Below are 24,226 nucleotides of genomic sequence, written 5' to 3'. Positions count from 1 at the left end.
CGGCTATGGAACCGCTGAAGGAACCTTATTCTATGAACGAATGTGAAATTCTTATGTTATTACGACCTGGACCAGAAGTATTTAAATACTGTGAAATTATGTTTACGCCGAAAACCGAAAGCCAATGGATTTATTTACCAGCTGATAGTTCATGGTTATTCTCAACACCCAATGAAGAACAATTGAACATTATCTGTCCTAATAAAATGGATCAACAAGAAAGAGTAAAAGGTATAGGTCTTCTACGAATGAATGATGAATGTACGGGAAAAACTCACAGATTAACCTTAACCAGTGAACATACGATTATCACTCAAATACAATATATCTATCAGGTAGAAGTGAACTTAAACTTAACAGTACTGCATGAACCCTTAAAAGACACTGATGACTTCCATGACGCTATAAAATCGATTCGAGAATTAAACTTTAATGAACAAGCATGGACAGATGAAGAATTAAATGTACAAAATATAATAAATCAAATGGAGAAAATACGGACCCGAAAGTTGGAGGAAAAACAAACTTCTCTTTTTTCTTTAATACGAAATGTCTTTGAAGCTATTATTATTATGATTATAATAGCAATACTCATCAGCAAAGCAAGAAGCTGTTTCAAGAAGATTATGAAACGTAGTGTCTCGGAAAAATTTATAAAACGTACCATCAACCCCCTGAACGCAGAACCCCGAGTAACCATAAAACAAGAACCAAATGAACACGAAGCAACTGAACTGTATGTTGAAATAGAAGAGAAACAAAAAATACCTAAATCATCTAAAGCTAGACCTATAATGAAGACACGGAATTTGATACTCCCACGCCATACACCCCAAAAACTGGAAATGGACTCATAAATCAATAGTAATTTGATACTATTTTCCTTTCAGGTAGAACAATGAACCCCGAATATCAAATAACAATAAAGACTAGAGTCAACATAAACCAACCTTTACATGAAGTTATCGAACAATTAGAAAATAAAGGAAATATTAAGGAAATGCACATACTTACGGATTTACATAGTTATGAACATCGAACTATAACCGCCAAATACAATAGTGATTCATTTACTAAAGTAACTGATGAAACACTAAATACAGGAGAAGAAGTTCAAACACTTTCTCCTTTTAAGATGAAATCCACTATTTGTTAAGCAGAAAAGATCTCTTCACCAACACCATCAAGAAACGACAATGGTACACCAAACATTGATCCAAAAAGACTTATGTGTCTTCTGCCATGGGATATAGAAGAAAAGAAAAGAGAAAGAGATTTCTTTAATTATTTCTCTCAATTTGGCACCCTAGAATATTGTTATGCCGTTAGAGATCGGCGGGGAAGATTATCCCAAGGATATGTAAAATACATGGATCCTAAAAGCGCTATTTTAGCATTGCAGAACGATGAACCCGAATATCGCACAAAGTACGCTGAACCAATTAAAAGGAGTACAAAATACAAAATGAACCGAAAATTGACTCACCAATTATGTCAACAACAAGTTGAGTTAATGACCTACCACAGACATGTGATTACATGCAGAAGACAACGCTGTACACAAACTACAGAAACGAAGTCAATCCTTACCAAAACCGTTGATCTACGAGAGAAGATCAAAAGTAGCAGAAAATGAACCCAATAATTGAACCCTACCATTCAACTAGCTACCTTCTACGTCGAATACACATCACTTAGTTCTAAGATTTTAACTTTAAGCTTTGTAAAATCAATTTTTCTCTTTCACGTATTCCTTCTTCTTAACTTCACTTTATTTTTTAATTTTATCTTTAGGATTTATATGAAGTACGTTTATTATTAGTTATAAAAAAAAAAAAAAAAATAAAAAAATAAAAAAAAATAAAAAAATATATATATATAAATATAAATATAAATAAATAAATATAATAATTATGAAAATAATAATAATTAAGCTTTAAATTTAAAAGCGCATGTTGTATTCTATTTTAGCTGTATGTTACTCTATTGTTAAATTTTTTTTTTTTCTCCTCTTTTGTAATATTAAGCTTTAGCATGTATTAAAACTACTAATTCAATTGTATTACAAATACGCAAATATTTCGGCATAGCATGATAAGTAATAATTGTATCTATCCATGTATTCCCTACCCATTATCCAATAGTTTCATAAACCTAATTTTATTCTCATATCTGCATTCCATACATCACTTACGAACAATAACAACACGAAGTACACTACAAGAACACTCATACATGTACAGTATCAAGTGATGATCCTCACAACATCCATCATATTTACGTTTGCAGAATTACACACACAATGGACAAACAAAACGCTAATATCATAGAAGCAATGGCTGATGGATCCCAGCTTAGCATACTGCTGCAGGGGGATTATAGTAGGCTAATGCTAAAAAAAATTCTGGAAAACTTCGGGATAGTGAGGTCCATCGAACAGGAACCCTGTGCTATGGGGTACTCAAGTTACGAAGTGACATTCCTTTCACCACGGGAGGCAGCGTTAGCAGCTGATAACCTAAATGCAGCGCCAACGCTACAGGAGCTATTCGACTCATTGTCGAATGTATCGGACGAGAGGAATTGGGCAAAGTCAACGGCACCTGTCCCCTTGCCAAATAAAAGACAAGTCAAGGTCCACAATATATCGGAAAATGGACGGTGGTTAAACATAATGACCGAAGAACCAATTGACAAGCGCCAATTGGAAACATCGCTTAACAAATTTGGTCCGATGTTATCATTAGAAGAACAGCCATGTTCGGTCCCATACACCAGCTACGAGGTCGAATATTACCAACTATGTGATGCAGCAGTTGCTGCAGCAACCTTAAATGATACAACGACCATAGAAATAGAAGACAAATCATCTTTACGAAACATCGAAGCACCAGCTAAGAATGTAGAATCAACGAAGGAAGTCAAAACCTTTAAAAAAATTAATGAAGAAGAGCTTAGTCCAATATTACGATTTGTAAGAGTAAATCGTACCGGGACTAAAATAAGCGTCATTTAAAAAAAACCTATTAACATAAATTGTATTATTGAATTTTTCGAAAACAAATATCCAATAGAAGATATTTATTTTTCAACCAAAAAACAAACACGGGAAGATATTGTTCCCGTTTATATAACGTATGGATCCGCTGAGTGGGCAGAAAACATGCGCCAAATAGTAGTGTATTGCATAACTCAGCAGCCAAAAAATGTATTCACAAAAAACCCGAAAACAGAAAACACGATCAAAATAAATAACGATCCAAAAGACAATGACTCACTTCCACGAAAAGTAGTATCTAAGGTACCGGCCATTATGAATCCGGAAGAATACACCCGGTTGTTAATGACCTTTGGCCCTTTGAGCCATTTAAACTACTCCCCATTAGATGTCAAACGTGACGATGGAAGACAGTTATACCTAAGCTTCGCTACATACTGTAACGAAGAATCGACGGAAAGGGCCCTCAAAGGACTCAAAATGTATGGGGCGAATTACTCCCAAAAAGACTCGCCAAAAAACCGTGAAATAATAACACATTCATCGTGTGGAAATCTAATATCCAAATGCCATCTTGAGGTGCACAGTCTTCTGTGCCAAACACAAATGAAATTAAAAAAGATCTGCCCATCATGCCAGGAAAATATCAACTTGGTAAAATACGACTGGCACTATAAACTATGCCTTGAGATGGGAGTGTCAGCAAATCTTAATGCACTTAATAGACTAGTAATTAACAACACAAAATCAGGGGCCAAGGAGAAGTAGAAGATGTAATATTCACGAATCCATTCCTTCCCTTTCTCTCAGTCCCGAATAAACAAATATAATAATTCTGTAAATTAATACTTTATTACATTACTATAAGGATTATTGTAAAATGTTTATGTTATGTAACTCATAAATGTTAACTTATAAGATAAATATAAACAAAAAAAAAAAAAAAAAAAAAAAAAAAAAAAAAAAAAAAAAAAGAAAAAACCAATAAAATAATATAATATAATATATTCACCGAGGACGGTGATAGTTTTAAGAAGGGGAGGCTGTTAGGTGACGACTTGCGTAAATAAATAAATTTTTATCTTTATTCTATTTTATCCTGTTATATTTCATTCCCAATGATAAAATTTTAAGACTCTTTACAGAGTCATACTCAACGAGAGTCGTCGCCTAACAAAGCTGACTGTGAACTTCGTGGCTCTTGGAAGTGTCAAGTGACAACCGAAGCGAGCCATGAAGCCTAAACACATAAAGTCAGCAAGTACCGGCCCCATAGCAAGTAAGACAAAGAAGTTTAACTAAAACTTCGTGCAAGGTGCATTTCTTTGCGCGGCGTTTTAGTCAGTAGCCCGCTGCCGCTCATCAAGTGCAGACGTTATAATTAATTTTATAAGATTAACCAGACGTTCCGTCTATTTTTTCCTTTTCTGTTTTATTTTATATGTATACTAGTAATATCAAATAAAGTGATATAAAACTAATTGGAAAAGGAATTTAAATTATTATAAAATAATAAATAACAAATAAATAAATATAAAAATAAATAATCATAAATCGACGGAAAGAGAAAGTGCAGGTCGTCAGAACTGATAATTAGCGGATAGAAAGGTAAAGTAATCTGGATATTATATTCAACACTCTACTTCTTCCTTCCTTTTAATCTTTTCTTAAACAAACAAATAGTTGGACTATCTGCTGTCCCGCAGCCTGTGAAGGAGCGTGAGACTGTAGTCCACAGTTTTTAGTTTTTGATTTGAAGCTGAAAACAAACTTAAATGACATTAATCGTTATTTAACACTCTCCTGTACGTGTAAATAGATATTTCTAAGCTCTTAGAACTATAAATGCCCCCTGTGCGCTCTGAGCACCAACCCCCGTAATTGCAAATTAGATTTACGAAGTATGGAAAAAACCTGAATTATATTAATTGTTACTTAAAATTGATATATGTAATAAATGTATATTGATCCAAACTAATGACATGAAACTTTAACAATCACTTTTTATTTTCCCTGACTAATATAATAACAGCTATTTCTATATAATTAGTAGAACACGATTTTCAAAACGATAAAATTTTTTTAAAAGCATGTAACGTTATGCTGTCTTTTTAACTACGAAAATTTATCACATGGTTTATTGTGTCTGAAATTTTTTTTGGCAATATTATTTGTAACAAATACAAAAAATTTTCATTGAGGATTGTAAACATGATCAAAATAAAGCTCTTTTACATTCAAACGAAATTTTGCATTCTAAAAATATATATAATAATTCTTCTAAAGATATAATAATAATAATAAGTCTTGTGAAGATTTAAGTTTACCGGAACCAACAGAAACGATAAAAAAAATGTCGATACTCACAATGATAAAAGAAAATTTTGTGAACATAAATTTAATGAAATGTTTTCATAACTCAGTCATGATTAACATCGAATTTTTCAAGAAATAATGAAATTTGAAAAGTTTATTTTTTTATCGATGGTCCTGGTGGATCTGGAAAAACTTTTTTATACAAAACATTAATTTGTTATTTCATATTAATTAAAAAAAAATTATTCTTACAATGGCTTGGACAGGTATTGCTTTTATTTTGCTTCCAAAGGGAATGACCACTCACAGAACTTTCAGACTTCCTTAAGAGTTAAGCACTATAGAAAGTGCATTCTTCCAGTTTGAGCTCGATAAACAAAAATTACGTAATATAGAAGTAATTATTTGGGATGAAGCTTCTATAATACCAAAAAAAGCGTTAGAAATCGTTGATAGGGCTTTAAGAGATTTATCTAGTAATAAACTTTTTGGAAATGAAATAATAATTTTAGGTGAAGACTTTCGTTTAATTCTCCCAGTAGTAAAAAATAAAAGCAAAATTACTATTGTTCAAAAAACCATAAAATTTCTTAATTTTTGGCATTTAATTATTATTTTTATTTAAAAAATAATATGCATTCAATTAATTAAAAATTTTTTTAATTGCTACTGGATATAGGAGAAGTCAAAATTAAGACTTTCAGAATTCCTTAGACATGGAAAACAAATGATATATGTTCTAAAAATTTTTAATAATGATGATGATTCTTTTATAAGTAAGGCTGTATTAACATCTCACAATGAATACACTTATTTTTTGAACAAAAAAATTTTGAATAACATGGTAGGAGCATTAGTAACGTACTATAGTATTGATAAAGCAACTTACAAAGGAGTAGATAAATTAGATGATAACATTTATATCAATTTTCCTACAGAATATTTAAATAGTAGTAAAAAAGGTCCTCTTCCACATGAATTAAATTTTAAAATTAACACTATTGCTCTGTTGATACGAAACTTAAACATATCTGAAGGACTTAGCAATCGTACGAGATTACGAATTACAGAATTATTTAAATACAACATCGAAGCTAAAATAATTACAGGTGAAAAAAAAAAAAAAAGTCTTTATTCTAAGAATAATCCTACAATTAAACAATTCTTCTTTGCTACCATTTATATTGTATAGAGAACAATTTCCATTTACCTTAGCTTTTTCTATGACTATCAATAAATCTCAACGTCAAAGTTTTGATGCCTTAGAATTATACCTTTGAAAACCATTATTATCTTATGAGCAATAATATGTTTCATTGTCTAGATGTAGAAACCCAAAAAAAAATTTTCATCCAAATTAAAACAGAAAACAAATTTAAAATTAAAAATATTATTTGGAATAAAATTTTAGAGTAACAAAAAAAAATATTCTATAGTTCATTACTATTTTTATACTTTTTAGCAAGTTTTCTTTTTAAACAAAAAAGTAAATTTCAATACCGTCTAGTAAACAGATTTATGTAAACATAAACAATCTATTTTTTGTAATATGTTTTCCGATACACCATCCTGGATGCAAAATTTTATCAGTGTGACAAATGTAACTATAAATTTTTAAATCAAAAGTGTCTATCATCGCACGAAAAAATTCACAAAAACGAATTTTGTGTATGTCATCTATGTAGCATTATGATATTAATAAAGAAATACTATTTTCGTAACACAAAAGAATACTAAAACATTGAAAAAAATTTTTGAGTGTTTTAAATGCATGAAATTAAAAAAAAAAACTATTGCTTACAGAGACATTTGAAAAGTCATGAAAAAAACGTTCAAAAAAATATTTGTCAAAACTGTGGAAAAGATTATGTAAGAGCACAGCACCTAAAAAGATATTTGAGAGTATGTAATGAAAATAAACATCGTAAGTAAGATCATTGTAATAAAGTTTTTTGTTATGGTCAAAGAAAATAACATGTGAAAATTAGACTTCTTGTAACAGTTAATATGTAAGGCTTCACGAATATATTCAAATTGTATATGGGGAAGCTGGGGGAGAGAGGGGAGGGGATCAAGTGGGGTGGTGAGGGGAGTGGGGGGGAGCTAGCAAAATATTAGGATTACTCAAAAAATGCAAGAAAATGAAAGAACAACTACCTTATTTGGGGGGGAGCTGAGGGGGTGCTGAGGGGGAGGTGGCGGGAGCAGGGGGGAGCAAAACCTTGCTCTAACTTTGATGACTACATATATTACGAAGATTTAGATATATAAAATATTACATAATATGTATATATATATATACACATACATATATATAGATATATATATATATATATCATGTAGTTGTATTAATGAAAGTGCGTCTCAGCTCCCCCGGCTCCCCTTTAGCTTCTCCACAGCTTCTCCTCGATTCACATAGTTATTTGCTTGTTTTAACGTTATTTTTGATCAAGTTATATTTTAGTCACCTTCTCCTACGCTCCCCCCCACCCTCTCAGCCCCTCCTTGCTCCTCTTCCACATTCCTATCCAACCCCCCCCCCAAAAAATACTTGTTTACTAAATGTTTTACCATCATAAATGTTAAAAATTATATGTTATTTAGTACCCAAGTCATACCTCATTTTTATGGTCTCCCTTTGTCCATTCGCTCTCCCTTACCTAATATATGTCTTTGAAGCACCATTATTTGTTTAAATTAACTGAACTTTAACATTTAAAATCTCTGTCTGGTCCAAGTGTACTTTACCTTCACATAAAATTCTTGATTATCTGAGGACTTCATTAACAATATGACAGAATTCGGGAAAAGGTAAAATTAAATAGACAATTACAATCAAGCTCTTGAAACAATAATTCATTATGTTAGCTGTATGATGTGACATTTTATGTGTCGTTTAAACCCATGTGTTCTTTTGAAACCCTTTCCATATTTTTTACATATTTCTTTAACATGGTTCTTATGAATTGACATACGTCTGTTTAAATGTGACTATTTTCAAAGCTACAAAGTTTTGAATAACTGAAAAATTTCTTGCCAAACAATTTTTTTTATTTCTGATGTATTCTTAGATTTTATTTGAATAAAAATTTTCTTTGGATTCTTACGTCTTAATAAAGCAACGTATAATTGTCCGTAAGAAAATAAAATTTTTTTAATATACAATCCTAATGAACCAAAACTCTGTCCTTATGATTTGTTAATAAATATAGAACATGCTACTTCAAAGGAAAACTCTTTTCTACAGAAGAAAAAACGTAATAATGATAAAGTTCCAGTATGTAATGTTATTCTAGGAATATAAACTTTGCTTCCTATCTTTTCTCCCGTTATTAATTCTGCTTTTATATTCAATTCTTCAATTATTTTGTTATTTTTAATCTTGTGCCTCTACACAGACTGTCTGAAATACTTAAGGTTTTTATTACCATTACTATAGCATTTATTTTTAATTTTTATTTGCCTGGTAAAAGACCTTCTCTGATATAATTTAAAAATTCTATTAGAAAATTAATATTTATGTTATCATATGTTTTATCAACTCTTTTTTAAGTCACGTATTCTGCTGTTGTAAACATATCACAGCCTACACTGAAAAATACACGAGTAACGTCATAATTTTGTCTACTCAATTTGTTTGTGGGGGGTTGGCGAGCGGAGTGAGCAAGGGGGCGTTAGCCCCACTAGTATTTATATACACAAGAGCGTGCGGTGGCTCAGTTGGCTAGGTCGTGGATTGGCACGCGGGAGACTGTGGTTCGATTCCCGGCCAGTGCGACTTTTTCGGGCAAGTACCTCTGTGATTTTTCATATGTGCTTTTTTACCACGCAACGCTTTTCGAGGAGGGCTTAGATGACTTTCTCGCAACAAAAATTGCCTAATTTTTCCCTACCCCTATCAATAATGAGAGGCTTCCCTTCCTTTTCCCAAGTACTAAGTGCCCCGTGTTGTGCCCTTTATAGGAGCTGGACGTAAAGCACTATAATAAAAAAAATATATATATGTATACGCAAGGTGACTCTTGAGGACTTTACGTGCTTTTAGAATATATACTCAGTACATTGAAAAGTTATGAAGACAGTCTGCATAAGTACTATTTTGTCCTCATAATAACCTTTTTAACACACACACACATATGTATATATATATATATATATATGACAATTAATTTTAAAAGCGGTTTTTTAATAAAATTTTAATAAAAAGCGGTTTTTGACAATACCGAAAATGATAGTTCATACATATGCATAAGAATATCGGGATTAAAGAACCCAATCCTATCTTCTCTTATAATATTGAAAACAAATAAGACAGCCAACGAATAAGACTGTCTGTAAAATAAGATGTATTATAAAAGATCTCGCAAATAAGCTTTGAGTAACGTAATTCTCACTTTGAAAGAAGTTACTACAAAATCAGAAGTGTTGTTTTTGAGTCGAAGTTTCAACTTTTAGCCATTTATCGCAACTTTTTCATATTTCGAAAAATGTTGCCCATTTCTTGTTATTTTGACACATTTAGGAACACTACAATAAACTCGATACAGAGCCGTTTTCGTATGAAATATTTTACTTTATAAGGTGGCTGTGTCATTTATTTTGTAATATTCTCATAGCAGGTAGAGTTATGTTAGCATCATCACTAGCACGTTAACAGTAGCATGTAATTTACATATTTATATTCATTAGTACTTGGAAATTATGTTTTTTTGATAAGCTTTCTGATTGTAGTTTTGATTTTATTTATTAGTTGTTATAGTATTATTTTTAAAGCATAATACATGCAATACTTCTTTGAGGTTTTAAAATTCACTTTAAACTAGCCTCGGAGGGCGCTCCATACTCCCAAAAGGTAAGTTTGACATCTAATTTTAGAACTAAGTTCAGCACATTTTATAAAATCTCAGGCTCAATTCAATATAATTGAACCTTTAATTTGATACTAATCGCTATCTCTCTTTTGTACAAGAATTTTACTATCACATCATTTGCGCCTACTTTCTGTAACAGTTAAGTTTCTTATCACCCATGCTTGATTGTATATTTTATTAAGAATACGACTTAAAAACAGTTGTTTTTGATGTGAAACACTTACAGGTGCTCGTTAGCATGGTCAGTAAACGTGAGTGATGCGTGGTGACCGTAACAGAAAAGCACTACAAAAATATATAGATATACATTGCATACAAAGTATGCTGTACACGCAGAGTGTGCAAACGAGGAAGTAAAAGGAATCAAAGAATACGGCTGGGGGATTTCCCATCCCCTTTATACTGTTCACGTATATAGTAGGTATAGCTATAGATTATAGAAGTATAATGCCCATATATACAAACGTACACGTGTAGTTTGACACGTACACACGTAGTCAGAGAAGCGTGTGTCAAGCGGCTTAAGATATTTTATTATTACTCCCAATCCTCTGTACCTATTACAATATTTGTTTATCTAAAACGTACTTAACGTCACTTGGATCAGTGTGTGTGTTTTTTTCTGTAAAGTGTATTACCATATAGAAGTGTACGTGTATATATAAGATTGAATATCATACAGGTATTATGAATTAAATATCATATATGTATTGTGTATATAGCATCGTATACACACATGTACTTATAATTTATGTTATATATGTGCTTATACTATGTATAATACATGTGAATATATTATATAAAATATATGTATATGTGTTATTTCTAGCGTATGTGTAAATAAAAGTTCCAAATTTCACTGACTCTGAGAATTAAACCCACACTCTTCGGATTCGTCATCGGGGAATTTATCGATTGTGCTGTTCTCTGCTCTTAGTACTTATAGATATTAACTGAGAAACTTCTGAATTAGAAGATTGAATAATAATAAAGTGTTTTTATATGATATGTAATTAAGCCCACTGATTTGGAATAAAATAGTTATAATAATTTTTAAGTTGTCTTGAAATGTTAAAGTCGTGTTTAAAAGTTTATTTTGCTTATATCTTGTAACGGTTTGATATACAGAAAAAATAAAAATACCAGTCTGTAGGGTGAAAAACATTCTATCAAAATTAACTTCCAATTGCGTTTTGACAAGCACAAAATGTTGAGAAAAAACATTGAAAAGGCATTTTGGTAGGAGCTATTAAAGTACGTAAGAGAAAGAGAGAGGGCCATTGATTGTCTACTGTTGCGTTTGCTCTCTTTTTATTGTATTCATGCAGGTAAGCACTTTTTATTGCTTTTCTAAATAGTTTGCGCTTGTAGAAAATCATAAATCAATATGAGAATTTGTATTATATTCTTCTTATTTCTCAGAAATCTCTTTTTTGTGAACAGTTTTTAAAAAAATTTAAATATTCGATCATAATCCGTTTAGTAAGTTTTTATGGGGTCTTGCAATTGTGTTTATTCAAACTCCATTATAACACGTCTGTAGAAAACAAGAGAGACACAGAAAGTAATAGACATAAACGTATTGTTTAACATGTATGGACAAATGTGTAAGTAGGTTGTATAGATACTCTTCTCCTCGTATTATTTTTTTTTTTTCATTCTTACTGTTACAATGTTCATAAATAGATAAAACATCAAAATAATTTAATGTTTGCTTTTTCTAATCTTTGATATTCACTGATAAAAGTGTACATTTTTTAATTCGTAAGATATTCACAGGTCCCTCAGGTCACAAAATAGCCCCGGATACGACGGCACTTATCTAACGAAAACTACTATTTTCATTATAGACAAGCAAGTTGCACTGAGTTCAATAACATATTCTTTAATGTTTTACATCTGTCAGAGGTTTCGCGATGAATACCGGATCTTTGTTTATCACTAGTTCTCAATTGGCTAAGGCTTAATTAAATTCATGAATAATTAATACCAAAAACGGTTTAGATAAAAGTGTTGCATTATACAGATCTTGTACTTACCTAGCGTAGAGATAACCGTGATCAACAAGGCGGTCTCTCCAGGACGAGGCCTATCCATTGCACTACGGATGAGTTGACCCTTGCAAATATCCCTTATGTGGATATCTCGGACGTTTTGTTTTTAGTAGCCAATTGTATTATTATACAGGTAAAATATAGCCAGGTTCCTAATTTCCAATAGTTGCTTTTATTTAATACTTACATATTTTGAAAATGTATACTTTGTTGTGGTATTACAATAAATAGCAGTTGAATTGAAAATTGTAGATTCTTGCTCGTTTGAGAAAATATTTCATTTATTAATGATACAAGAAAATAGTTAGATTTTTAAACAATGACACTCACTAACTTAAGATAAATAAATTGATTGTTGATACCAAAAACCGGTTGACTTTCTAATTACCGATGCTTGCTCACCAAGAACGAAAATGTACTTATTAATAATACTAAGAGACACTTAGGTTTCTAATCGCCAATACTTTCTTGCCTGAAAAAACGAATCGGTAACTAATAATGGTAAAACACAGTAACATTTCTCATAAAAGGTGCTTTTCTCCCTAAGGGATCATTTAATTAAGTTCTAAAACATTGGAACTGTTGGATTTTCAATTAATAATGCTTGCTTTCTTGATAAAAATTTATTTATAACTTATGATAAAAATAACTAAAATTTATGTTCTTGTTTTCGATTCTTACTCAACCAAAACCAAGTTTTAATAATTAAAAATACGGTAGGGTTGTATTTACCGTTGTTTGCTTGCTTGAAAAAAATTTGTTCATTTACAATCCTAAATAGTGGTTGAGTCTCTATTCATTGATAATTGCGTGCCTAAAGTAAATACCTTACATTCATAATATTACACTAAAAAAACAGTGAGATTTTTTATTTCCTCATTGTCAATGCTTGCTCGCATATTCCATTATTAAACAATACTAAAGAACAGTTGTATTTCAATCACCGATGCTTAATCAGTTTGAAAAATGTCTTACAGTTCAATAATACTAAAAACCAACTTGATGCTCAAATGCCAACGCTTTTTAATCCAGTAATATACTTTGTTATTATATTATAGTAATAAATAATTATATTCCAAATCACTGATACTTGCTTGTCTTCGGTGAGATTTATGACTCACTAATATTAAAAAAATGGTAGAGTTTTCTCATCGCTAAAGCTTGTTTACCTAAAGAAGAAAAATATTTATTTAAAAAACTTCAAAACCCTCACATCCCTCATCGCCAAAGCTGAAATACCTAATAAAATATTTTTTTTTAATTATATTAAAAAATAGTAAGATTCTGAAACACAGATGAGTGCTTGCTAAAGGAAAATATTGATTTATTAATTATATTTAAAAAAATGTTTAGTCTCTAATTACCGATGCTTGCTTTTCTATAAGCACATTTTATTTATAAGTATTACTAAAAAGCAATTGTGTTCTTATTAGCGATTCTTACTTGGCCAAGACCAAATTTTATAAATGAATAGTACTGAAGAACGGTTATGTGTCTAATGACAAGTACTTGCTTGCTTAACGGTAAATTTTACTAACTAATAACACGAGAAGGCCATCAGTTCTATAATGACTTATGGTTGCTCACCTATGGGTAAATTTGATAACTAATCATACTATAAAACAGTTTATGATCCCCAATACTTTTATGCTTAAGAAAGCAATGTTTTTATTATGAACGCAAAAAGACACTTGCATTTCTAATTGCCGATGCTTGCTCACCTGTGAAAAAAAGACATCAAATAGTTGTACTAAATATCAGTTGCTTTCATTAACTGATGTTTGCTTGTCTAAGAAAAAAACATTGTAAATAAGTAATACTTAATGCGGTCAGATTTTCACTAGTCAATGCTTGCTTGCCCATGAACATAGTTTATTTATTAGTACTTTTAGGAAATAGTTTGGCTTCTAAGGGCGAATGTCTCGTCATCTAAAAAAAATTTATTAATATATACTGATAAGCAAGCGCGTTTAAGAAGCACGTATATTAATAATACATTATAAAATTAAATTTTTCATAGCCAACCCTTATTCACCTAAACTGAAAGCTTATCGATAAATAATACTTAAAACAATCAGGTTTGTAATCGCCAATGTGTGCCCGCCTTAGGGCAAGTTTTTAAGGTGGGTTGCTTACTGTCAGTACTTTAAAATAATAATGAAAAAAACACTCGGGATTTAAACTACCCATGCTTGCTTAACAAAAGATACTAAGTTAACGAAAAATACTACTTAATTAATGAAAGATTTAAAAAAATAGTTGTGTACTGACAACCGATATTTACTCAATTGAGAATAACTTAATATTATAATACTGAAGACGGCTAGGTCCAAATGACTGCTTCTAGCTTACCTAAAGGCAGATTTATTATAAGTACAAGAAAAAGTTGTCTTTCTAATCATTAATGTTTGCTTCTATAAGGGCACATTTTAAAAGTGAATAATACTAAGAAACAGTTATTTATTCCTTGCCAGAACTTTATCAGCTGTGATCAAATTTTATTGGCAGTGAGTACTAAGACACGGTTTAGTTCCTAAATACTGATGCTTTTTCCCCTTAAGAGAAAACTTATTGATTACTTATATTCAAAACAGTTAAGCTTCTAATCTCTGATACATACTTATTAAAATAAAAAATTAATTTGATTATCTAAGTTAAAAACAGTCAGGTCTCTTTTCGCCAACGCTTGTATATCCAGAGATAAGTTATGTTTCTTATTATATTAAAATAAAACTGCCGTTGCATGCTTTTCTCAGAAAAAAATTTTTCAAATAATAACACAAAAAAACAGTTGGGCTCCTGATTATCAATATTTAATAGCATTAAGGCATATTTTTATTGTAGATTCTTCTTAAAAACTGTTAATTTTCTATATACCGATACTTATTTGCTGCAATAAAAATTTTATTGATAATAAGTTTTTAAAAAAGTTAGATTTTTGATTGTCGATGCTAATGCTGACTTTTTGGGATCGTTAAAAAACAAAACGTACCCTCGGGAATGCAAGCATCTGTGATAAGCCACCTGACTGTTTTCAAGTGATTGTTATGTCAAAGACGCAACATAATAAATTATTTCAAATTATCATATATTAACCTCTTTTATCTAAATTGCGCTGTATATATATATTTTTTTTTCTTTATATAAACGACGTTTTTATAAAGTAAAAAATTTAAAAAAATATATATAGCGCAATTTTGATGGAACAGGTCAATATATGAAAATTTGACATAATACTTACCGATTGTGTGTTCCCAACACGATCGTGTGTTAAAACTGACTAGACTTGGCTGGATTCACTCGACTAAGAACGATAAATGCAAAGTGCACGGTTAGTCTTTCTCTAGCAGAGATAAAAATGTATAAGAGGCCACTTCGTAATGTGACAAGTACAAGCCTCTGTCCTATGCCTATGTTGGCGAGTTGGATGTCCCAGTCTTGAAGTTCTCTCTACTGGAACTCGACTAATGCAACTTCACTCAAAATGGCCAGTGCAAAGCAGGTTGTGCACAAACAGCAGCAAGTTAGTATTTTGGTAACTTTGTCTGGCAACTGGGCAGACAAGTATGGGGATACTGTTCAAGGATAGGCAGAATATGTGAGAGGAAAGTTTTGTAAGTGGGAACCTTTTGACTTCTCGTTTATTTTTATAAATATTTAGGAGTATGGTACACATAATATATAAAATGCTATCGCACTGTGGAGATTGGAAACTCAGAGACGATCAGGGAATTAGAGAGATGAGAAGACTTCGGATAGAAAGGTTTAAAAGCCCACTTAGGCAGTGAAATTACTGTCACATATTAACTCCTGAGTAGCCGAGTTGCGTTGGGTAGCCAGGTTATGTATATACGCTTTTAACATACTGGGGTTTAACGGTCAGCTTTTAAGGAAACTTGGGAGAAAAGTTAAAAATGGAGAACCTTTTTGTAGAAGATATATGTTGTTCTAAAAGAAGTAATGCATGTATAATAATTTTTTCAAATGTTTTTTTAGGGAAATATTTGAGAAAAAAATGTTGAAAATAGGTAACTTAACATCAACTCTTCTGGACGGACGGTATCAGTTGTCTTTTTCTTAAATATATTAAATGATGTAAATGCGTTGGAGCAAACAATAAAGTGTGTATAGGTACCTTAGTACAAAAGAAAGATATTAGTTAAAAAAATCAGACCTTGCAAAGCATTTTCTTTAAATATCAAAAATAAAAGTTGTATACTAGAGTCACATGCACTGCGTGTCTGCTACAGAGAGTGCAAGAGTAGCAACACCACAGACTGCAAAGACGCGCCAAACATACCAAGTTGTTTAGACGTTACAACAGGTATCTGTAATCCCTCCTTTGCTTTTATCCATTTCATATATACATATCGTTACACACACGCGCAGATGTATATATATATATATATATATATATATATATATGTGTATGTGTATATTAGTATATGTTTTTGTTTCTCGTAATTTTAGTTTTTATAATTTTTTTAATAATATATGTGTGTGTATAGATATTTATATGTATATATATATATATACATATATACATATATATATATATATATATATATATATATATACGTGCATGTGTAACAATATGTGTACATAAAATAAATTTAAATGTGTAATTTATATAAATGGTTTTGTTTCTTATAATTTTAGTTTTTGTAATTTTCTTGTTGGTATATAAATATATACATGTATACTAGTGAGAATCCACCTCCCTACGCGCTCTGCGCACCAACCCTTCCTTTTGTTGGGTAATAAGTCTAATTTTTTCATAATAAGGTTTGCATGAAAATTTTATAAGGACTTAATAAATAATAAAATTAATTGTTGGTATGAAAATAATATGTTAAAGTATATATTACAGAATTCAGAAGATTATGGCATTTTTCAAAAATACTTGGGAATAAATTTTCTACGCTGGAGAATGATTACTGGGCTGCTTTTAAGAAAATATGATGAACAAGCTGCTAATTTCAAATAAAAGTGGTAAAGTTTATAAAGACAGAGAGATGTGCCCTTGACTTTTTTTTTGGTGAGCTTTATTATTTGTTCTAGTGGCTCCCTTTTTTAAATAAGCTGTCTATCCTGTATGTGTTCATAGACATTTCTAAACTCTTATGACTATATATGCCCCCTGCACGCTCTTCGCAGCAACCCCCGTAATTGCAAATTAGATTTACAAAGTATGAAAAAAACCCGAATTATATTAATAAAGGCACAGCAGTAAGAAAATTCTAGTAATAATTTAATGGTGGTCCCTTACAACAAATACTTGTTGATAAAATATAATTGTCATATAAATGTTGAATGTTGTTCATCTATACAAAGCATTAAATATATTTTTGACTACATACATAAAGAAAGTAATAGAGATTTTTGTAAAATCCAGAAAGAGAATCAAAATGAAAGTCAAAAAAATTATAACGAGATAGTCGGTGAATCATCATAATTTGTTGATAGTCGTTATTTAAGGCCGATGGAGGCAGCATGGAGACTTTAAGAATTTTCTCTCTGTAGGAAAAGTTATTTATTATTTCATTTACCTGTTCACGTCAAACATAAACAAAACATTATATTAGAAGAAGGCAAAATTGAGGAATCACTTTAGAATTAAAAAACCCTTTTAATAGCATGGTTTGAACTTAATAAAATTAATAAAAGTGGAAAATCAATAAAAAACGTAAACATTTCCGAATATTATACATTCAGCAATAAAGCAAAACAATGAAATAAACGCAAACGTGTTAAAGAAAATATTACAATCGGCAGACGAAATGTAGTTTCTCCAAAAGATCAGGAAAAATTTTACTTAAAATTCATATTGAATAAAGTAGCAGGAAGAACTTCTTTTATAGATTTAAGAACCGTAAATGAGATTACTTACAGTACGTATAAGAAACAGCTATTTCTATGGGATTAGTAGAACATGACTTTCAGAACGATACAATTTTTGAAGAAGTTTGTAACGTTATGCTGCCTTTTTACCTACGGAAAATTTTCGCATGGTTTATTATGTCTGAAATTTTTTTTTGTAATATTATTTAAAACAAATACAAAAAGTTCCTTATAAAAGATTGTAAAGATGATTAAAATAAAGCTCTTTTACATTTCAACGAAAGTTTTTAATCTGAAAATATGTCTTGTAAAGATTTTAGTTTACCAAAACCAACAGAAACGATAAAAAAAAATATCGATACTGACAATGATAAAAAAATATTTTGTGAACATAAATTCCATGAAATGTTTTCTTAACTCAGTCATGATTTCCATCGAATCTTTCAAGAAAAAATAAAATTTAAAAAATTAGTTTCTTCTATCGATGGTCCTGGTGGATCTGAAAAAACTTTTTTAAACAAAACATTAATTTGTTATTTCATATTAATTGAAAAAAAATTATTATTACAATGGCTTGAACAGGTATTGCTTCTATTCTGCTTCCAAAGGGAATGACCACTCACAGAACTTTCAGACTTCCTTAAGAGTTAAGCACTATAGAAAGTGCATTCTTCCAGTTTGAGCTCGATAAACAAAAATTACGTAATATAGAAGTAATTATTTGGGATGAAGCTTCTATAATACCAAAAAAAGCGTTAGAAATCGTTGATAGGGCTTTAAGAGATTCATCTAGTAATAAATTTTTTGGAAATGAAATAATAATTTTAGGTGAAGACTTTCGTTGAATTCTCCCAGTAGTAAAAAATGAAAGCAAAATTACTATTGTTCAAGAAACCATAAAATTTCTTAATTTTTAGCGTTTAATTATTATTTTTATTTAAAAAATAATATACGTTCAATTAATAAGAAATTTTTTCATTGCTACTGGATATATGAGAAGTCAAAATTGAGACTTTCAGAATTCCTTAGACATGGAAAACAAATGATATATGTTATAAAAATTTTTAATAATGATGATGATTCTTTTATAAGTAAGGCTGTATTAACATCTCACAATGAATACACTTATTTTTTGAACAAAAAATTTTAAATAATATGGTAGGAACAGTAGTAACGTACTATAGTATTGATAAAGCAACTCACAAAGGAGTAGATAAATCAGACGATAATATTTATATTAATTACCCTACAAAATAATTAAATAGTATTTATAAAATCAATAATATTTAAATGCCTTAAGATTATCCCTTAGAAAACCGTTATTTTTTCATGGGCAATTATATGTTGCATTGTCTAGATGTAAAAACCCAAAAAAAATTTTTATTTTAATTCAATCAGAAAACAAATTTGAAATTAAAAATATTGTTTCAATTGAAATTTTAGACTGACAAAAAAACTATTCCACAGTTCATTGCTATTTTTATACTTTCTTGCAAATTTTTTCTTTCATCAAAAAAGCAAATTTCAGTATCGTCTAGTACCCAGATTTATGTTATTATAAACAATCGGTTTTTTGTAATATGTGTATAGATAAACTATCATAGATGCAAAATTTTATCAGTGTGACAAATGCAACTTAAAATTTTTTATTTAAAAGTGTCTCCCATCCCACAAAAAAATTTACAAAAAAACATTTTTTGTATGTGATCTGTGTAGCATTGTAATATTAGAGAAGAAAAACTTTTTGCGTCACACAAACGAATGCCAAAATATTGAAAAAGATTTTAAAAGTATTAAATGTGAAAAAAGTTTTAAAAAAAATTATCACTTACAGAGACATTTCAAAAAACATGAAAAAAACGTTAAAAAAATTATTTGTCAAGATTAAGGGAAATGTTATGTAAGAGCAGAGCTCCTAAAAAGACATTTTTGAGTTTGTAATCAAAATAAATATGGAAAGTTAGATAATTTTAACAAAATATTTTATTATGGTCAAATAAAATTATATGTAAAATAATACTAGACCATTCGCAACAGTTAATACATAAGGCTCTACAAATTTATTTACATTATACATGGGAAAGCTAGGAGGTAGCAGAGGGGAGCTAGAAAAAAAAGTAGGATTACTCGAAAAATGCAAGAAAATGCAAGAATAACTACTTTTTTTGGTGGGAGCCTGGGAGGAGCGGGGGGGAAGTGGGGGGAGCAAAACGTTGCTCTATCTCTTAGACTACATGTATATATATATAGGTATTGTGAAATCTTAATGACATTAATTAATGTTCGTAGGAACATTATTTATCGTGAGAGGTAAACATTAGGCAAATGTAAACAGTAGTATAAGATATAAATAACCTGTGTACATCGTAAACTTTGTATTAATAATATTGTTGTTTTGGACAAATTATGAATTACAAATGTTAACTCTATCTTATACTTATTAGATTATTATACATATTTATTTTGGTTTTTATACTTCTTTATCAGAAGTTTAATTTTTTTTTCAGTTTAAAATAACATTAAGAATTTTTTTGGTTTTTATAATCTGAGGTTTTTCGTTGACGCTGCCTCTTTATGAATCTAACGTTCTATTTTCTCAACAAATCCTATAGCTTAAAACTCAAGAATTGTAGCTGATTTTGAAACTGCTTATTTTTATTATTATTTGTTCGCTAAAAATATCTTTTATGCCAACGTTTTCTTGTAAACTCACTTTCATTGTTGCTCTTATTTCTATCTTTTTTACTATTTGTTCAACAGATTAAATACTGTTGGTAATATCATGTACGGTAAAAAAAGTTATTGTAAGTTTTTCTAATACTTAACATCATAAAAAGCATCCTGAGCTCCATCACTTGGTTAACTCAAAAGTTTTGAGGCAAGTGTTGTTAATTTACAATTTGATACTGTATTTGGAAACCTCTTCCTAAAGGTGGAGTATCGGAAAATCCTGTTACTATTTGCCCAAATTTGTCAATTGTATTTAAATTTTGCATAACAAATACAAACCAGATAGAATCAAAAGTGCAATGGTGAGCTATGAGAATACATGTTTTACTCAAATTTCTCAAGTATTCTAACATTTTGGCAAACGCAACATTTTTACTAATACCATTCACTTTCTTACATCGTTGAAAAAACTGTTTTTGAACTACAGTTATGCCATTAACCTGAGACACTTTTGGATTTATAGCAGTTGTCGGCATAATGAAACGATTAAATTCAGTAAATTCAGACTTCACAGATATTTGTTAGGTATCTTTTAATACAGCTAATCTCCTAGTTTCAAGGTAAAAATAAACTCTTGCATATTCAGAGTTATTAAAGACACGAATTTTCTCTTTAAAATTAATTGATCTTTAACAACATTTAATTCAATTAAAAATTCTAATAAAACCATATAACTTTTATATATTTTGCCTTCTAAAGCCTCTTCTTGATTCCTTAATTGTGACCTTTTATCTTTTGACTGCAATTTTTTTTTTTTAAGTGCTGGCTTACTTAAAATCTCTCTCTTGTAACTTAATAAGCTGCTTTGCCTGTTAATGTGACGATTTATTACCAAGCTTGTAATTATTTGCAATGCATTAAAAGTACTTTTTAACTATGATTCACCACAATTTTTTTGAGCTACTGTGCAAGCAAAAAAAAATCCGCTGATTCTGTCGTACTGTAAAAAAATCGTTTTGGAGCTTTGAAACACATAAAGTTATTTAAACTCTCGTTAGCTTGACTCCTTGCTGTAGCAACAAATTTGGACAAATTATCAGTCAATTTTCGAAAAAGTTCTTTCAAAACCTAATAAAGATAATTATTCTTCAGTCTTACAGCTCCAACATTTTCGATATCAATGCCCTCATGACACCAATTTCCACAGCCATGATGAATATCGTACAAATAAAATGGTATATTTACAATAGCCTCCTTAATTTTTTGTTGGTTTCCCTTATTTTGTTTTATAGAATAGGTGAAACATCGTTAGATATGTTTTATGACTTTTGTACTAAAATTTTTGTTGGGATCTTTCGATTTATTATTTTTTATACCATACAGTAAATTTTCGATACCTTTCACTGTATGATTTAAATCAGATTGTTTTAAAATATGGCGTACAGCGGCTTTTTGCAAAGCTGCTGTACAACAGCTGTCATTGTCACCTATGAATACCCCTACTTCAAGCTTTGCATTTTTCAATAAGTCACATTTACTCATTAGTTGAACAGCTCCATCAGCTTCTATAGCTTCTGAACTACCAGTAAAATTTTAATGGCAATTATGGAATTTTGTTTGACTAGTTGCTACTTTAATTTCACAAGATCTGCACGTCTGATTCTTTGTACAAAACTCAAACATTTTACCAGTTTGCATACCGATTAAGGCACAATACCCATTTAGGCTATCGTAGGTGTAACCATTACCTCGTTGAGTCCATCCCATATCGTACAACGCAAAAATTCTGACGGTAAAATCTTCTGTATCCAGCGACTCTTTTGGAATGATATAAAAACCTTTATGTTGCTCACTTGGTCTGTTACATAAACAAAAATACAGGAAATTACTAGGAAGAAATCGTGGTTTTTTAAGTCCTTGGTTTTTTTTTCTTTTTTTTTTATTTATTCATATTTTGTTTCACTTTCATCTTTTATCAAAAAGTACAGTTAAGTATGCATTTAAAAAAAAATTTTAAATCATGTTATAAAATACCCGGTCTATGTATTTAAATGATTGTGAGAATCAGATCAAATCTTATCAAGTTTAAAGTAGAAAAATATTTTTTTTAGGATAAATATAAATTCATAGATAATAAACTTTCTAGCTAGAAAAATTTATTAAAAAATCATGAACACCAAATAAACAATAATTTACTTAATGTTTGGCCAAATTAATAATGGTTTTCCCTGTTGTATATAACATGAATATTAAAACCTGCTCAGAAATTAGGGGATACACTCACATCAACTTTTATAATATTTCAATATTTTCCAATGTCAGCAGTCTCTCTTAATTAGCCGCTTCTGTGCAACTTTCTTTTGCAACTAATTCCACAATGGGTTCAATCATTTTTTCATGACTTTTGAACGTTTTGTCGTCCAAACATGGAACTTCTATTGTGCTTCAAAACCCAAAACCAGCATGCATAACACCTAGTAATAGTTAGACGGTTTGCTTAGTTTATACTATATAAATATAAAGCTATGCAGTGAAAGAGTTAGTGATTATTTACCAAGCACTAATGGGGCATTTAAATTACTTAATTTTTGGTTGGTGATTGGACTCAGGCTTTTAGCTTCCGTAGTGACAGCATTTATGTACAAACACTGCCTGCACTTGATATACGAAATTGACAACAAATCTTTTTTTGGCTTTTTTTCAATATCTTGAATTTTTCCAACTTTAGAAGCCCAAGATTCAGCTTCAAACACTTTTTTTGAAACGTATACTATTTTGCACTTCACATTTACTGGAGGCACTTGAAAAAACCGGTAAAAAAAATAAATAACAATGATAGGTGTGTGGTTAGAATTCGTAGCAGCAGTTTTTACACAGCAGAAGAGCAGAATAGCTGGCCCCAGCTTTCATAGTATGGTGTATACCTATATATACATCATCCAAAGTTTACCAACGTCTAAGCAATCGCAATATTGTCACGTTTACTCAAAAATTTAAAAAAAAAATGCATTGACTAATTATTGGTATTAGACATGTTTTTTATTAAAAAAAAAATTATAACAAAATTTTTTTGAAGAAATCATATTTCATTCTTTTAAGTTGGAATTTTCACTCTTGTTTCATTCAAAAGTATGTAGCTCCCCTCTTGCATCAGCCCCACCCCCTGCTGAAACTCCCTAACCTTCTTAAAATGTTCTGATGATCGCTGGTCAAATAACGAACAACAACCATTAGTGTACCTCATCGTTACCCACTCACAATAAATGCACGTACACGTATTCTCCCAGTTCCCCTCTTTGCTTACTAAACAGAGGAAATAATCTCCTTCATTGCTTATCTCCCTCCGTCTTTCCTTACAAAAGATACATAAATTTACTGTTTTCTTATGGAGGTTGACTTCTCTAGATGTCTCAATAGTACTTTATGGATTTATCATCTCTTGGTGGTGCAAGTACATGCGAACTTGAGTAGCGAAT

At 30.3% G+C, this 24,226-nt stretch overlaps 1 protein-coding gene and 1 non-coding gene across 3 annotated transcripts in view; one reads left to right on the top strand and one right to left on the bottom strand.

Moving 5' to 3' along the window:
* Mccc2 (methylcrotonyl-CoA carboxylase subunit 2) overlaps positions 1-24,226 on the bottom strand; it is a 702,143-nt gene that overhangs the window by 29,287 nt on the left and 648,630 nt on the right. The gene's annotated exons all lie outside the window — the stretch shown is intronic.
* Positions 12,217-12,377, top strand: LOC111643499 (U1 spliceosomal RNA). The gene has a single exon (XR_002759707.2). It is a non-coding gene; the product is annotated as a U1 spliceosomal RNA (small nuclear RNA).

The sequence above is a fragment of the Copidosoma floridanum genome, unplaced genomic scaffold, assembly GCF_036245765.1.
Source record: "Copidosoma floridanum isolate Cflo_tuat_1 unplaced genomic scaffold, Cflo_Japanese_pri ptg000026l, whole genome shotgun sequence".
Lineage (NCBI taxonomy): Eukaryota > Metazoa > Arthropoda > Insecta > Hymenoptera > Encyrtidae > Copidosoma > Copidosoma floridanum.
This window is presented reverse-complemented; position numbering and strand designations above follow the sequence as displayed.